This window comes from Mustelus asterias, chromosome 25 (genome assembly GCF_964213995.1).
Source record: "Mustelus asterias chromosome 25, sMusAst1.hap1.1, whole genome shotgun sequence".
NCBI lineage: Eukaryota > Metazoa > Chordata > Chondrichthyes > Carcharhiniformes > Triakidae > Mustelus > Mustelus asterias.
In genome coordinates, this window is record NC_135825.1 from 45116873 (window position 1) to 45131863 (window position 14991).

The window sequence follows — 14991 nt, forward strand, 5'->3', positions numbered from 1 at the left end:
CAACATTATTTATCAACCAAATGGGAATTTGGATCATAGAATTGTCAATCTTCCAGGATTACCTCAGAGTCCAGAAAACTTAAAGAATAATCTCCAGAGAATTTGTTGGCAACTTGAGAGGAAAAGCAAATAGCATTAAATGAAACATTTTTGTTCAGTATTGTTGGTTATCAGCATAGGATTATCGGAAATTGGACAAAATAGTTGCTTCTTAACGGGAGATCTAACAAAGGTTTGTTTCAACATCGTTTATTCTCTGGGGTGATTTGTGTCGGACGTTTCGCATTTCTGTTGTCTGTTCTCTGGCCCAATGCCCTCCAGGGTCAAGGGTGAGTGAAGGGACATTGAGGGCCACTGAGGGATGTCGAATACCAAATCTGAGACATGACCAGACTGGCCTCCACCAAGACCAGAGTGAGCTCCACCAAGACCAGAGTGAACTCCACCAAGACCAGAGTGAGCTCCACCAAGACCAGAGTGAGATCCACCAAGACCAGAGTGAACTCCACCAAGACCAGAGTGAGCTCCACCAAGACCAGAGTGAGATCCACCAAGACCAGAGTGAGCTCCACCAAGACCAGAGTGAGCTCCACCAAGACCAGAGTGAGCTCCACCAAGACCAGAGTGAGATCCACCAAGACCAGAGTGAGCTCCACCAAGACCAGAGTGAGCTCCACCAAGACCAGAGTGAACTCTGCTGGTAATACCAGGGTGGCTGAGCTCTGCCAGAAAGACCAGGGTGGGTGAGCTTCGCTGACAAGACCAGGGTGAAGGGATGCCATCCTAAAACTGCCCCTCATTTCCCAAATCTCTGGCTTCTAACAGTTAGCCAATCCTTTATGTTATTATGCTCCCCCAAATACCATGGGCTCTTACCTTATTAAACAACCTGTTGTGCAGTACTTTATGAGTGCTTTTTGGAAATCCAAATTTATTACATCTACTGGTTCCCCTTTATCTCTCCTGCTCATTACATCTCAAAGAATGCTTAATAAATGTTTCAGGCATGATATCCCCTCATGAAGCCATGTTGACTCTATTTGATTATATTATGTATTTCTAAATGCCCTGCTATTATTTGCTTTATAATGGACTCTAACATTTTCCCAATGACAGAGTTTAATATAACTGGCCTATAGTTACCTGTTTTTTATGTCTCCCTTTTTGAATAAGAGTGTCATGCTGGCATTTTTCCAATCATCTGGCACTTTTCCTGAATTTAAGATCCCCAAAGTGTTGAATTTGTGGGAAAACTGGTGTAAATCATGATTGTGTTTCAGTGGGAGTTCAGACTTGAATCTCCCACATTTTGCACTCATGAATATCATTAAAAACTTGGGGTGGCGAGGCATATTGGCGCCAGAGTCTGATAGTTCTGGAACTCTGTGCATGCACAGTGGCCCTGAACTGTCAGCCTGCAGTTTGCTGACCAGCCCGGGACTCGGCCAGTGCTGCCCCTCCAAACCCCCCACCATGGCCCGATCATGGCCCCCACAAGCATTCCCTGGCCATATCCGACACCCCCTTCCTATCCTGGAGCACCCCGATCTCCAGCCTCCACCTTCAGCAGTGATGAACCTCCCATCCAACCCCCGGCAGACACCCCCCACCCCCCCGCCGACCCCCCCAGCAGACCAACCCCCCATGGGAGGCAGACCCCACTGGCAGACCCCACCCCCACCCCGCCCTGATTGCTGGCCTCCCTTGAGCCCTGACTGATAGAATCTGCAGAGTGGCAGTGGGACCCCCACCCCCCATGGACCCCCAGGCTCCACCCATAGGCCCCACGCCTTTGCTGCCTCGGCCCTGTCCCCGAGGCCTTGCCCCCCTGGCACTGCCCATTGCCCAGTGCGCAATGCCAAGGTGCTCCCTGGACATTAGCACTTTGCCCCTTGGGCAGTGCCAGGGGGCACAGGCTGGTACTGCCAGGGTGTCCATGCCCAAGGGGCACCACCCCCCGCCACCCGGCCCCTTGGGAGGCCCTGATTGCCCCCCCCCTTCACTCCGCCAGGTTCTCCTGCTAGTTCCCTGCAAGTGAGGGGCTTGTCTGAACCCCGCCGGAGTGAAGTACTCAGGTGGAGTGGGAGATGCTATCGGGCCCAGAGAATTCCATGCTGGGCCCAATAATGAGATTTAAAACACATGAAAAACAGATTTAAATGACTTACCTGATCTTCCCACTGGTTTCCAGAGTGGTCTCAACTGCGCCTGCTCTCCGGCTGTGGGAGACGCGCATGTGTCGGGAACGTATGCGCGAATCCCGTGAAACGGCCGACACGCGATTCTCCCATCCCGCGCACCAAAAAACGTGTTTGTCAGGATGGGAGAATCAGGCCCTAAGTATTTTTGGAAGATTCCTGCCAGTGTATCCACTATCTCTGTCGCTGCTTCCTTTAATATCCTGGGCTGCAGCCCATCAGGCCCAGTGACCTATCAGCCTTTAGTCCGATTAGTTTCCCTGGCATTTTTAGTATTATTTCCTTCCCCTTCCTGCCTCCTGATTATTTAGTATTTTTGGAATGCTATCAGTGTCTCTCACCGTGAAGACTGACGCAAAGTATTTCCTGTCCTCCATTATTATTTCTCCAGTCCCATTCTCTAAAGAGCCGATGTTCATTTTGGCCTCTCTCTTCCTCTTTATATATTTAAAGAAGCTTACTGTTTGTTTTTATATCACTTGCTAGTTTCCCCTCAGCTTATCTTCTCCCTTTTTATTGATTTTTGTTGTCTTTTGTTGGTTTTTAAAACTTTCGCAATCCTCTGTGTTACCATTAATCTTTGCCACAGTTGGGCACGATCTTACCCACTGTTCATGCCACACTGCCACTGCAAGCGGGAACGGAGAATTTGGCGCTCAGCCAAGTCTCCGTTCACTGCACCAGGACCAAAGAACCCCGCTGGCGTGAATGGCTGGAAAATTCCACCCCATGCTTTTTCTTTCAGTTTAATACTGTCCTTAACTTCCTTGTTTAACCATGCTTGATTTATCTCCTTCCTCCTGGTACATTGGGGAAACCATGCAGACGCTACGACAACGGATGAATGAACTCCGCTCGACAATCACCAGGCAAGACTGTACTCTTCCTGTGGGGGAGCACTTCAGCAGTCACGGGCATTCAGCCTTGGATCTTCAGGTAAGTGTTCTCCAAGGCGGCCTTCACGACACACGACAGCGCAGAGTCACTGAGCAGAAACTGATAGCCAAGTTCCGCACACATGAGGACGGTCTAAACTGGGATGTTGGATTTATGTCACATTATCAGTAACCCCCACAGCTTGCCTCCTGGACTTGCACAATTTCACAAGCTGTACTGTCTGGAGACAATACACATCTCTTTAACCTGTGTTGAATGCTCCCTCCACCCACATTGTCTGTACATTTAAGACCTGGCTGGCTGTAGAGATTTGCATTCTAATCAGTATTCTGTAATTTGATTTCTGTGTCTGTGCCCTGTTTGAGAACAGAGACCACTCCATCTGACGATGGAGCATTGCTCCGAAAGCTTATGGTATTTGCTACCAAATAAACCTGTTGGACTTTAACCTGGTGTTGTGAGACTTCTTACTATGCTTCTTCCTCACAGGGATATATCTGTGTTGTGAGTCATGAACTATTTTCATAAATATCTGCTGTTGCTGATCAACTGTCTTTCCTGCTAAACTCCTTTCCCAGTCCACTCCAGCCAAAATGTACAGAATTGAAGAGCTGCTCAAGGATGGGCAAAGTGACCCTCACTGACCGACAAGCTTAAAATTCCTTTGTATAACCCTAATTGTTGATGCACTCATTAGAACACCCAAACTCAGCAAGACACATGGAAGGTGTGGACTACTGCATGCATCAAGGAAATGCCCAGTCTTTTATCAATTCTCAAAGCTATGCAACAGAAAGGACCATTGGCAGTGAACTGCACTGGGGCAAAGGCTGATGCAGCTACAAAGAGTTGTGCACTGATCTAAACAGACCATATACAATGGGTACCTTCAGGCACCATCCGGTGTCCTGTCAGAAACATATACACAAAGTGACAGACAAACAAGAAAATGATGATGATGTGCACAAAGAGACGAGGAGCAAGTCTCAACCCATCAATTTCATAGAAAACATAAGCACGTCACACCAACCAAAGTGTTTGCCAAGATTTGAATCACCTGCCCTAAGGAAATTGGTGACTGCTCGTTATTGGCCAAGATTGGCTCAAGAGCAAGTGCCAACTTGGATTTGGCAGCTTTTAATTCTATTAGTGTTCTACAGCTTTAATTTAAACACTTTCCAAACATTCCAGTTTAATGAGATAAACAAAGACAGTAATTCGATTATATTTTTATTGAACATGTCTAGTATCATCTCAAACATAAACAGTAGCAACTCATTAACTCTTTACTGAACTTAAACTGAACATCAACTCGCAACTAAACTTTAACTCTTCAACTGCACTTTAACACTAACTGAACAGCAACTTTAACTATTTAACTGAAAATAGATACGACCGGGTTTAGGAAAGCCTTGGCCCAGAAATATCCTCGATGTAGAATCTACCTCCTTCTCTCTGAAGCATTCTTCAGGGTACAAGCTTTATTGCGATGATTGTTCTCTTTGCGTTATCGCTGCCAAACAAAGAACTCGCATGTCTTTTATCCACAATTCTCCACTTGCTTCTGGAAGATTCTCTATCATCCAGCCAATTGTGTAACCAGAAACCGATCACATGTCTTGAACACCCAGTGAAACTACTTTTGAACGAAGCCATTACACTGAGTTCAAACTGCATGCTCCATACATAGCAGCCATAAAAATCAGAGCCAAACTGCCTCAGTTAATGTCAACAACTTCCCTGATCTGACTAACACAGGAATCTTCAGATCACAGCTCCCAGACCAGAGCCTCTTTACGACCTGCATCTGGTTTTAATCGATAAATTTACCAAAAATCCCAGCATGCTTAGCTCTCAAACAGAATAGCCATTTTAAAGCCACTATTGCCAATATTGTTGTTAAATCATTGTTGTCGCCATTCTTTCTCCGTCCACAATAGTTTTCTCAATACTCTCCCTGGTGATTTGTCAATGTTTTTAAGTTGTTCCCTCCCTTTCATCTCTTGTTGCATAATTATTCCTGGGATGTTATTTATATTCTCTACAGTGAACACAGTTACAAAGTAACTGTTCTATTAAGCCACTACTTCCATCTTTCCCATTATTAATTCCCCATTCTCACTCTCTCAAGGAGAAATACTCAATTTAGTTACTCTTCTCCTTTTTAAATACCCATAGAAGCTCTATCTGTTTTTACAGTTCTGCTAGCTTTCTCACATCCTCAACTTTCTTCATCCTTGTCATTCTGTGCTGTTCTGTCCAATCTTCTTACCTGCCACTAATCTCCAGAGAATGTTATGATTTTTCTTGGCAATGCGGAAGTCCCGTGCACAGACCTACGCACTGAAAACACGCCAAATTTAAAGGTGCGGTTCTGCTTTTTAAAGCTGTCTGAATTGAAGCGTTTGCTGCAGCTTCTCCCGACTTCGCTTACTCGCTCCAACGATCGGTGAATATGTTTATCTGCACATTTTTTCTCTGCTGTAGCTGCAGTGAGTCGAGGCAGCAGACATTCTTTGGGTAGGTTAATCATTTTGCAAATTTGTTTAAATGATGCTGAAAATATATGTAATGCACAGAAAGTGGACGAATTGTTTAAAATGCCATGTGTGGTGAATTTTTTAAAACCCATGTGCGGGAAAGAAGTCTTGTTCGAACATCTGGACCCAGAGGAACCCGGCCCTTCGGGTGTTGCCGCTGCCCCCGCTGGTCTGGAGCAAACTGCCCACGACCCCCTGGACGACACCTCGGAGGGAGGCACTGAGGAATCCTCCGAGGGCAGCACCACTGAAGCGACACCGGCATTTACCACACAACCCACCAACACAGAGACGATCACCACGGTGGGGACCTTTAATGTTGAGGCTTCTGGGTTACGATCTGGTGAGCACATCACAGACACTGATGCACATTGGGTGGAGGCGGGAACATCCGAGGGCTCGGGCACACGGAGGGTCTGCCGGAGGCCAGGATTCAGCTGTCCCCAAGCCAGCTGCTGGGCCTCAGGGTTTGTTCCTCCCAAGGCTGGTGGAGATGCATCAGGAAACCCGGGGAGTTGTGGAAGGGCTGTCAGCGACCACGCTGCGACTGCAAGGCTGTTTAGGGGAGTCAAACAGAGCGCTGTTGCAGGAGGTGGTGCCGACACAGCGTGAGACCCAGGCCAACACTGCATGGACGGCGACCGCAGTGGAAAGTCTGGCTCAGGGGTCTGTCCTCATGGGTGACAGGGTCCAGGCCATCCTGGAGACGCTACGGGCCACGGGCGAGTGTGTTTCCAGCATCCAGGAGGCACAGTGTTCGATAGCCATGGGTGTCGGGGACATGAGGGAGACACTGCTGGCCATGGCTGGGACTCTCGCTGGCATTCTGGAGACACAGCAGGCCGTGGCTGTGAGCCTTGACAACTTAGCCCAGGCAGAGGGCTACTGCTGAGGGGCTCCAGAGCCTGGCTCGCTCACAGAATGCTGTAGCGGAGGGGCTCCAGAGCTTAGCCAAGTCTCAGAGGGCCAGGGCTGAGGGATCACAGATCATGGGGCAGACGCATCTAAGCCTCCAGGACTGGCAGAGTCAGGTGACGCCGAAGCTTCTGGAGCTCAGTCCAGCTACCCTGGCATCCCATGGAGTGTCCCCGGGGCCTCTGTGCACCCCAAGGGAGGGGGAAGGGCTTGAGCCCGTGCCAGGATCTTCCACCCAGGAGATCCCGGACGTCCCGAGGCCTTCCGATTCCTCCCTTCCTCACACCAGGGCATCTCCGGGCCAGTGAGATGAACAAGATGGCACCGAAACAGTGCCATCCACAAGTCAGCCGGGGCCTTCCAGGTCCTGGCCACCCAGTGGATGTCCGCCAAGGGCATCACAGGCAATGGGGCGTGCATCACAGCTGGACACTCCACCTCCGATGTGCACCCTGGGGTAGCACCTAGAAGAAGCAGTAGACTGCACAAAGTTAGAAAGTTGCAGTTCACTAGAGGGCACGGGTGAAGGTCAGCATTAGTCAGGGTTTGGCAATTATTTATGTTAAGCGCAGAATAAACTGTTAATTGCACATCATACTGTGACTAATGTGTCTCTGATTCTCTTCCCCCCCGCAACAGCTCAGTGTTCCTGACTCCCAAATATAGAGGTACTGTGTGTTGAGCCTTGAGACTCAGCCACATGTTTCAGAGTGCCCGCCCTACCTTCCCCAACACCCACCAGCCCCTTGGTGCAAGTTCCCCCCCCGTCTCTTGCCCAAATAACATATGTCCCCAACTCTTACAGCTCCGTGGGCCAGGGTGGCAGTGTGCATTCGGATACAGGTAGGAGTCAGACTTGAGTGGCAGCAGGGGCAGGATCCCAGTGAGCACAACAGCGAGTCCTCATCATCCTCCAGCCTTCAAACAAGATTCGCAACCATTGCCAGCCCAGGCTCGCTGTTGTGTTCACTGGGATCCTGCCCCTGCTGCCACTCAAGTCTGACTCCTACCTGTATCCGAATGCACACTGCCACCCTGGCCCACGGAGCTGTAAGGGTTGGGGACATATGTTATTTGGGCAAGAGAGGGGGGCGGAACTTGCACCAAGGGGCTGGTGGGTGTTGGGGAAGGTAGGGCGGGCACTCTGAAACATGTGGCTGAGTCTCAAGGCTCAACACACAGTACCTCTATGTTTGGGAGTCAGGAACACTGAGCTGTTGCGGGGGGGAAGAGAATCAGAGACACATTAGTCACAGTATGATGTGCAATTAACAGTTTATTCTGCTCTTAACATAAATAACAGGTTCGGATGTTTCTGGGGGATAGGGTGGTGGGATGACAGAGGCTGGGGAAGGGTGATGTGGTGGTTTGAGGGCTCCTGGGGTGTGGTGGGTGTGTGGTGGTTGCAGCCCCCTCACTGCACAGCACCAGCTCGGTGAAGCGGCTGCAATCAAAGCGTCCCTCACTGCCCTTCCCTGCCGGACACCTGCCATCGCCGCCCACCCTCTTTCCTCCTTCATATGGCGGGACGTCCACCTCGCCCCCTCCCGCTCCCCCCCTCCTCCCCCTCCTCCTCCCCTCCTCCTCCCCTCCTCCTCCCCCTCCCGCTCCCCCTCCTCCCCCTCCTCCTCCCCCTCCTCCTCCTCCTCCTCCTCCTCCTCCCCCTCCTCCCTCCCCCTCCTTCCTCCCCCTCCCCCTCCTCCTCCTCCCCCCCCTCCTCCCTCCCCCTCCTCCCCCTCCTCCCTCCCCCTCCTCCCCCTCCTCCTCCTCCTCCTCCCCCTCCACCCCCTCCCCCTCCTCCCTCCTCCTCCTCCTCCTCCTCCTGCTCCAGCTGGTCTCCCCGCTGCTGGGTGATGTTGTGAAGAGCGCAGCAAACGATGATGATGCGTGAAGCACGCACAGGGTCAGACTGGAGGTCTCCCCAGAGCGATCCAAGCAGCGGAACCCCATCTTCAGCAGGCCGAGGCACCGCTCTATGAAGGACCGGGTGGCTGCATGGGCCTCTTTGTAGTGAGTCTCCGCCTCGGTCTCAGACCTCCGCACAGGCACCATCAGCCATGACCGTAGCGGGTAACCCTTGTCACCCAGTAGCCATCCAGGGAGCCTGGGCTGGTCTTCAAAGAGCCCAGGGACATCCAACAGATGGATCACACTCCCTGGGTGATATGCATCGACCTGCATGATCTTCCTCCCACAGTCCAGAGATGTGCGGGTTAGGTTGATTGGCCATGCTAAAAATTGCCCCTTAGTGTCCTGGGATGCGTAGGTTAGAGGGATTAGTGGGTAAAATATGTAGGGATATGGCGGTAGGGCCTGGGTGGGATTGTGGTCGGTGCAGACTCGATGGGCTGAATGGCCTCCTTCTGTACTGTAGGGTTTCTATGATTTCTATGATCTTCAGCTGATGGCCGCAGACAATTTGGACGTTCAGGGAGTGGAAGCCCTCCCTGTTCACAAATTGCTGCGGCCCTGCATGGGGGTCCCGCAAGGCGATGTGTGTCCCATCCACTGCTCCCTGCACATTGGGAATCCCGGCGATGGAAGCGAAGCCGAGATCTCGGGCCTCCTGCTGTGCACGGCCCACATCGAAATTAATGAACTGCCCTGCCCGGGCACACAGGGCATCTGTGACCTGCCCCACACATCTGTGCATGGAGGCCTGGGAGATCCCAACTAGATTGCCGCTGGGAGCCTGGAATAACCCGGAGGCATAGAAATTGAGGGCTGCCGTCACCTTCATGTCCACAGGGAGCGGGTGGTCGCCCCTCCCCTGAGGTACCAGGTGTGAGAGCACCTCACAAATGTTCCACACCGCGGTCTTGGACAGGCGCAGCCGGCGACGGCACATCTCCGAGAGGGCCTCGAAGGAATTGCGGGGCCTGTACCTCCTTGGCCTCGGCACCCTCCGCCTTCCGTGCACCCTCTCAGGAGCCTATTCACCCACCTCCTGGCCCTCAGCGGCAGCCCCCTGCCCTCCTTCCTGAGGGTCTGGTGGTGGCTGCTCTTGCGGTGGTCTCTCCACGCCCACCACCTCCTGAGCCGCCGCCTCCTCCTCCTCCGCCCCTGCTGCCACCAACATGGCAGCTCCAGATCGAGCAAACCGAGATCCATCGGCACAGTGGGGTTTGGAAAGAGCATAGAATGACGGATTATTCTCATTGGCTGCATAGACCCAGCACCACCCCAATCCCTCACTTGGGCCAGAACCCCCACTTGTGGGAGCTGGAAACCCCACACAATCCATGGTGCCGTGTGTGGTTGTGTGAAATTCCCATCATGACAAATGCTGGCACAGATTATGCCGGTCGGTGTGCAGACCTGGGCAATGCGCACCCTTGAGCCATTGCTATGTGAGTAACTGCAGCAACTGCAGCAGGGAAGGGTTTTTTAAGCGCGTGAAGTATAAAAGGTAGGCTGCAGTATACAGCGGGCAGCGTCGGGAGCGGGCAGTGGAGTGTGTGGAGTGTGTGGGAAGCAGAGTGTGAGCTATAAGACTTTGGCTCACAGGGCTTAGGCTGAAAGGGCGAGTAGGGGTGAGTTGAATTCATTTTTGCACTTTCTACCTGGTACTGGCAAGGTATCTAGAGGGGATGGGTGTGCAGGCAGTGCAATGTTCCTCTTGCACTATGTTTGAGGTGAGGGACGACGACAGTGTCCCTACTGATTACACCTGTGGGAAGTGCACCCATCTGCAGCTCCTCCAAAACCGTGTTAGGGAACTGGAGCTGGAGTTGGATGAACTTAGGATCATCAGGGACGCAGAGATGGCCATAGACACAAGCTTTAGGAATACGGTTACTCCGAGGATTGAAAACAGATGGGTGACGGTGAGAGGGGCTGGGAGGAAGCAGTCCGTGCAGGGATCCCCGGTGGTCGTTCCCCTTAGCAACAAGTATTCCGCTTTGGATACGGTTGAGGGGGATGACATACCAGTGGGGAGCCGCAGTGAGAGGATCTCCAGCACTGTGTCCGTCTCTGTGGCTCGGGAGGGAAAGGGGGAGAGCGGGAGGGCGATAGTTATTGGGGACTCGTTAGTTAGAGGGATAGATAGGAGGTTCTGTGGCAGCAAAAGAGACTCACGGATGGTATGTTGCCTACCGGATGCCAAGGTCCGTGATGTCTCAGACCGTGTTTTCCAGATTCTGAAGGGGGAGGGGAAACAGTCACAAGTCGTGGTGCACATTGGTACCAATGACATAGGTAAGAGAAGGGACGGGGATTTAAAGCAGGAATTTCTGGAGCTGGGCTGGAAGCTGAGAGCCAAGACGAAACATGTGGTCATCTCTGGTACGTTGCCGGTACCACGTGATAGCGAGTTGAGGAACAGGGAGAGAGTGCAGTTAAATATGTGGTTGCAGGGATGGTGTAGGAGGGAGGGTTTCAGATACGTGGATAATTGGAACACGTTCTGGGGAAGGTGGGACCTGTACAAACAGGACGGGGTGCACCTGAACCAGAGGGGCACCAATATCCTCGGAGGGAAATTTGTTACGCCTCTTCAGGGGGGTTTAAACTAATTTGTCAGGGGAGTGGGAAAGGGAGTTGTAGTCCAGAAGTCAGTGAGGGTGGTGAGGTATTGGGGAAGGTATCAGGGTCAAGGGTGGGTACTGGTAGACAGGAAGGTGGGTTGAAGTGTGTCTACTTCAATGCAAGGAGCATCCGGAACAAGGTAGATGAACTTGGGGCGTGGATTGGTACTTGGGACTACGATGTTGTGGCCATTACGGAGACGTGGGTAGAACAAGGACAGGAATGGTTGTTGGACGTTCCGGGGTATAGATGTTTCACTAAGTGTAGGGAAGCTGGTAAAAGAGGTGGAGGAGTGGCATTGTTAATCAAGGATAGTTTAACGGCTGCGGAAAGGCACTTCGTGGGGGATCTGCACACTGAGGTAATATGGGCTGAAGTTAGAAATAGGAAAGGAGCGGTCACGTTGCTAGGAGTTTACTATAGGCCCCCAAATAGTAATAGAGATGTGGAGGAAGAAATTGCTAAGCAGATTATGGATATGTGTGGGGGTCACAGGGTAGTTGTCATGGGGGACTTTAACTTTCCAAATATTGATTGGAACCTTTGAAGGTCAAATAGTTTGGATGGGGCAGTTTTTGTGCAGTGTGTGCGGGAGGGTTTCCTGACACAATATGTGGATGGGCCGACGAGAGGTGAGGCCACATTGGATTTGGTACTGGGAAATGAACCGGGCCAAGTGTTAGATTTGGTTGTGGGAGAGCAATTTGGAGATAGTGACCACAATTCGGTGTCTTTTGTTATTGCAATGGAGAGGGATAGGGCCGTACGGCAGGGCAAGGTTTACAATTGGGGGAGGGGTAATTATGATGCGATTAGGCAAGAATTAGGGGGCATAAGTTGGGAACAGAAACTGTCAGAGAAAGGAACTAATGAAAAGTGGAACTTTTTCAAGGAACAAATACTGGATGTCCTTGATAGGTATGTTCCTGTCAGGCAGGGAGGAAATGGCCGAGTGAGGGAACCATGGTTCACAAAAGAGGTGGAATGTCTTGTGAAAAGGAAGAGGGAAGCTTATGTAGGGATGAGGAAACAAGGTTCAGATGGCTCGATTGAGGGTTACAAGTTAGCAAGGAATGAGCTGAAAAAGGGGCTTAGGAGAGCTAGGAGGGGACATGAGAAGTCCTTGGCGGGTCGGATCAAGGAAAACCCCAAGGCTTTTTACTCTTATGTGAGGAATAAAAGAATGACCAGGGTGAGGTTAGGGCCGGTCAAGGACAGTAGTGGGAACTTGTGTATGGAGTCAGTAGAGATAGGCGAGGTGATGAATGAATACTTTTCTTCAGTGTTCACCAAGGAGAGGGGCCATGTTTTTGAGGAAGAGAAGGTGTTACAGGCTAATAGGCTGGAGGAAATAGATGTTCGGAGGGAGGATGTCTTGGCAGTTTTGAATAAACTGAAGGTCGATAAGTCCCCTGGGCCTGATGAAATGTATCCTAGGATTCTGTGGGAGGCAAGGGATGAGATTGCAGAGCCTTTGGCGTTGATCTTTGCGTCCTCGCTGTCCACGGGGATGGTGCCAGAGGACTGGAGAATGGCGAATGTTGTTCCTCTGTTTAAGAAAGGGAATAGAAATGACCCTGGTAATTATAGACCGGTTAGTCTTACTTCGGTGGTTGGTAAATTGATGGAAAGGGTCCTTAGGGATGGGATTTACGACCATTTAGAAAGATGCGGATTAATCCGAGATAGTCAGCACGGATTCGTGAAGGGCAAGTCGTGCCTCACAAATTTGATAGAATTTTTTGAGGAGGTAACTAAGTGTGTTGATGAAGGTAGGGCAGTTGATGTCATATACATGGATTTTAGTAAGGCGTTTGATAAGGTCCCCCATGGTCGGCTTATGATGAAAGTGAGGAGGTGTGGGATAGAGGGAAAGTTGGCCGATTGGATAGGTAACTGGCTGTCTGACCGAAGACAGAGGGTGGTGGTCGATGGAAAATTTTCGGATTGGAGGCAGGTTGCTAGCGGTGTGCCGCAGGGATCAGTGCTTGGTCCTCTGCTCTTTGTGATTTTTATTAATGACTTAGAGGAGGGGGCTGAAGGGTGGATCAGTAAATTTGCTGATGACACCAAGATTGGTGGAGTAGTGGATGAGGTGGAGGGCTGTTGTAGGCTGCAAAGAGACATAGATAGGATGCAAAGCTGGGCTGAAAAATGGCAAATGGAGTTTAACCCTGATAAATGTGAGGTGATTCATTTTGGTAGGACAAATTTAAATGTGGATTACAGGGTCAAAGGTAGGGTTCTGAAGACTGTGGAGGAACAGAGAGATCTTGGGGTCCATATCCACAGATCTCTAAAGGTTGCCAGTCAAGTGGATAGAGCTGTGAAGAAGGCCTATAGTGTGTTAGCTTTTATTAACAGGGGGTTGGAGTTTAAGAGCCGTGGGGTTATGCTGCAACTGTACAGGACCTTGGTGAGACCACATTTGGAATATTGTGTGCAGTTCTGGTCACCTCACTATAAGAAGGATGTGGAAGCGCTGGAAAGAGTGCAGAGGAGATTTACCAGGATGCTGCCTGGTTTGGAGGGTAGGTCATATGAGGAAAGGTTGAGGGAGCTAGGGCTGTTCTCTCTGGAGCGGAGGAGGCTGAGGGGAGACTTAATAGAGGTGTATAAAATGATGAAGGGGATAGATAGAGTGAACGTTCAAAGACTATTTCCTCGGGTGGATGGAGCTATTACAAGGGGGCATAACTATAGGGTTCGTGGTGGGAGATACAGGACGGATATCAGAGGTAGGTTCTTTACGCAGAGAGTGGTTGGGGTGTGGAATGGACTGCCTGCAGTGATAGTGGAGTCAGACACTTTAGAAACATTTAAGCGGTTATTGGATAGGCACATGGAGCACACCAGGATGATAGGGAGTGGGATAGCTTGATCTTGGTTTCAGATAAAGCTCGGCACAACATCGTGGGCCGAAGGGCCTGTTCTGTGCTGTACTGTTCTATGTTCTATGTTCTATCCATTACAGGCGTGTGTTGCTGGTCTGTGTCACAGGGCAGGGACAGACTGCAAATCAGCACCAGACGTGTTCCCAGTGACAGCAGATTCCATGCAGTCCGTGTCTGAACCTCAGCACCCCGGCCTGGAGCAGCAGCTGCTTCATCTGGTTAGGCCTCAGTCAGCACATGGTGCACTCCTCCCCCACCCCGGAACACCAGCACCCAGTCAAGTCTCTGACCACACCCTGCGACAAGACAACGCCACTGCACAGTGCTGTGGAGGGGGAGCGGGAGCCCTCGAGGCTGCTTCCCACAGTGCGCATCAGAGCTGCCCAGAAGGGGTGGGGGTGTTAGCAGGACTACCTGACGGAACCTCACCCACAGAGCTGTGAGGAAATAGAAGTCCCCCGTTCCCCCCCCCCTCCCCCACACCTGCCCAACCACCACAACAGGCGCCACTGGTCCACGGGCCAACACCTGAAGGCAGCAGGAGGAAGGCCACCAGGCAGCTCCAGGGCCTGCCTGCAATATCCCCCACACTCCGCTAGCAGCACTTACCTCCTCACGCCAGTTCACGGCTGCCATGCCTGGTTGTGACTTTTAAATTCCTTGTCTGCGCCAAAATCACATCACGCCAAAGAGGTGGGAGATGCAGACGTGGGCGGAGATTTCCGTCTGGATTCTGATAATGACATGTAAAGGTTTGTAAACTCAAGCCAATCAGCGGCCCGCCGGTTTTCAGCGGGTTCCCAACGGCGCCATGTTTCTCCGGCTGGGAAATGCGCGCGGGTCGTAAAAACTGTCGGAGAACCCGCGAAATGTCCGACACGCGCATCTCCCAGCCCGACTCACCAGCGGTGGGAGAATCGCGGCCCAGTTTTGTCTGAATTTCATTTATTTGTGTTGTATTTGCACTCAGAGCTTCCTGAGCTGCAGCATGCTTCATCATCACGCTCAGTTCCAACA

General features: G+C 51.3%; 1 protein-coding gene across 1 annotated transcript in view; it reads left to right on the top strand.

Moving 5' to 3' along the window:
* LOC144511943 (sodium-coupled monocarboxylate transporter 1-like) overlaps window positions 1-14991 on the top strand; it is a 673058-nt gene that overhangs the window by 359122 nt on the left and 298945 nt on the right. The gene's annotated exons all lie outside the window — the stretch shown is intronic.